This window comes from Arachis duranensis, chromosome 3, assembly GCF_000817695.3.
Source record: "Arachis duranensis cultivar V14167 chromosome 3, aradu.V14167.gnm2.J7QH, whole genome shotgun sequence".
NCBI classification, from domain to species: domain Eukaryota; kingdom Viridiplantae; phylum Streptophyta; class Magnoliopsida; order Fabales; family Fabaceae; genus Arachis; species Arachis duranensis.
The window spans coordinates 49916573-49919920 of NC_029774.3; positions in this window are offsets into that span (position 1 = coordinate 49916573).

Sequence of the window (3348 nt, forward strand, 5' to 3'; positions counted from 1 at the left end):
AAAAAGTAAAAGAACATGAAATAAGTACTTGTTTTGCAGTAATGGAGAACAGGTTGAGGTTTTGGAGATGCTCTATCTTCTTAATCTCTGCTTTCCTACTGTCTTCTTCTTCATGCACGCAAGACTCCTTCCATGGCAAGCTGTATGTAGGGTTTCACTGTTGTCAATGGCTACCTCCCATCCTCTCAGTGAAAATGTTCAACATGCTCTGTCACAGCATGGATAATCATCTATCGGTTCTCAATCAGGTTGGAATAGAATCCAGTGATTCTTTTGCGTCTGTCACTAACGCACAGCCTTCAGGAGTTTGAAGTTCGTCACAGTCATTCAATCCTTGAATCCTTCTTAGAATACCACAGACAAGGTTTAGACCTTCCGGATTCTCTTGAATGCCGCCATCAGTTCTAGCTTATACCACGAAGATTCTGATTGAAGAATCCAAGAGATATCTACTCAATCTAAGGTAGAACGGAGGTGGTTGTCAGGCACACGTTCATAGTTGAGAATGATGATGAGTGTCACGGATCATCACATTCATCAGGTTTAGGAACAAGTGATATCTTTGAATGGAAGCAAGCATGATTGAATGAAAAACAGTAGTAATTGCATTAATCCATCAAGACACAGCAGAGCTCCTCACCCCCAACCATGGGGTTTAGAGACTCATGCCGTAGAAGGTACACAAAGAAACGTGTAAAGTGTCATGAGGTACAGATACAATGTCAAAAGATCCTATTAATAGTGAACTAGTAACCTAGGGTATACAGAAATGAGTAAATGACTTAAAAATCCACTTCCGTGGTCCACTTGGTGTGTGCTTGGGCTGAGCATTGAAGCTTTGATGTGTATAGACTTTTTCTGGAGTTAAACGCCAGCTTTCATGCCAGTTTGGGCGTTTAACTCCAATTCTTATGCCAGTTCCGGCGTTAAACGCCGGGAATTCTGAAGCTGATTTACAACGCCGGTTTGGGCCATCAAATCTCGGGCAAAGTATGGACTATTATACATTGCTGGAAAGCCTAGGATGTCTACTTTCCAACTCCGTTAAGAGCGCACCAATTGGGCTTCTGTAGCTCCAGAAAATCCATTTCAAATGCAGGGAGGTCAGAATCCAACAGCATCTGCAGTCCTTTTCAATCTTTGAATCAGATTTTTGCTCAGGACCCTCAATTTCAGCCAGAAAATATCTGAAATCACAGAAAAACACACAAACTCATAGTAAAGCCCAGAAAAGTGAATTTTAACTAAAAACTAGTAAAAATATAATAAAAACTAACTAAAATATACTAAAAACATACTAAAAACAATGCCAAAAAGCGTATAAATTATCCGCTCATCACTGCCTCAAAGTTGGGTGACGCGAATGCGTGGATGACGCACCTACGTCGCATCTGCAAAATCTCAATCCATGCAAATGCGTGGATGACGCCTCCGCGTCACTTTGCCGCGACCTGTACAATCTAGATTTCAAAATCAGCGATTTCTGGGCTGTTTCTGACCCAGTTTTCGGCCCAAAAAACACAGATTAGAGGCTATAAAGTGGGGGAATCCATTAATTCATCAACATACATTCATAATTCACTTTTCATAATTTAGATGTAGTTTTTAGAGAGAGAGGCTCTCTCCTCTCTCTTAGGTTTTAGGATTAGGATTTCTTTTAGTCATTAGGATTGTTTCTTCATACCATGTTCAATAATTTATGTTTCTCCTCTATTTTTGTTTACTCTGAAGCTTTTATTTGTATTTGATTTATGTTGCCCAAATTGGCTTATGAACTTTTCCATGTTAGAATTGACATCTTCATTCAATATAATTTGAGGTATTCCAGATATTTATGATTTTAATTTAGCTTTCTACATTCTTGGCTTTGGTTGATTAAATGGTGACTCTTGAGTTGTCAAACTCATCGTGATTGATAATTGTCATCTTTACTGATTAATTTAGATTCCTATAACTCTAATCTTTCCTTGAGGAGTTGACTAGGACTTTAGGTGTTAAATTAATTTGTCCACTTAACTGACCTTCATAGTTAGAGGTTGACTTAGTGGGAGCAAAAGCATAATTCTCATCACCATTGATAAGGATAACTAGGATAGGACTTCTAGTTTTCATACCTTGCCAAGAGATTTCTTCGTTATTAATTCATTAATTTCTGCAACCCATTTCTCTTGTTCAAAACCTTTTCAAACCCAAACACTGTTTTCTATAACCAATAATAAATTATACTTCCCTGCAATTCCTTGAGAAGATGACCCGAGATTTGAATACTTCGGTTAATTATTTTTATTGGGTTTGTTACTTGTGACAACCAAAACGTTTGTAAGAAAGGTTGATTGCTTGTTTTAGAAACTATACTTGCAACGAGAATTTATTATAACTTTAAACCATCAATCTTCCGCTCTTCAAGGATGCTTTAACGTCCCATCTTTTATGCGCTCCTCATCATGCCACCTCAAACTAGCTGCCGTCTTTGAGAACATAAATAATCTCTGAAGTATTGGAATTATAAGAAAGTATCTCAGAGTCTTTGCAGGAATAGGACGACCTTTCTTGTCAGGTTGGTTCTCGCTGTTATCACTAGAATTTTCAGTATATCGAAAAGTTCCTCACACACGACATTGTTTTTCATCCTTTAGTTCTTTTCTATGCAGGAGGCAATCATTAGGACAAGCATCAATTTTTTTATAATCCAGACCTAAATCTCTTATCATAGCTTTCGTCTTATGGAAAGATAAAGGTATGTTAATGTCAGGCGTTGCCTCTTTCAATAGCTCAAGAAGTGAAGTGAAGGAGGCATTGCTCCAACCGTGCAAACACTTTAACAAGTACAGACGGATGGTAAAAGATAATGTAGCAAATTTCTTGCAACCCGGGTATAACTCTTGATGCCCCATCTATTAAATTGTAAAACTTTTTAGCCTCTTCATTTTGACCTACAGTAACACCCTCAGCATGAGGTACATCTCCAAATGCATCATTAAGCAGTCCTTCGATGTCATCGCGTGCACCTTCTTCATCATCCGTGTCATCGTCAACTGCCATCGGGATTGTCCATTCCCCATGATTAATTCATGTTCTATATTCCTTAACAAATCCGTCAGCTTCTAAATGGTCAAATACCACATCTCTTCTATACCAATTAATGTTACACACCTCTTACAAGGACATTGAATTTGTCGTCCGTCTGATTCTCTCTCGGAGTACGCAAAGTCTAAAAAACTAATAACACTATTGATATACTCTTTGCTATACCTCGGTAGATTTATCCAATCCTTCGGCAAATAACAAAACCTAATCGATAATTATTAAATTTTTTAGGAGGAAAATTTATAAGGGGTCGCAAAATGA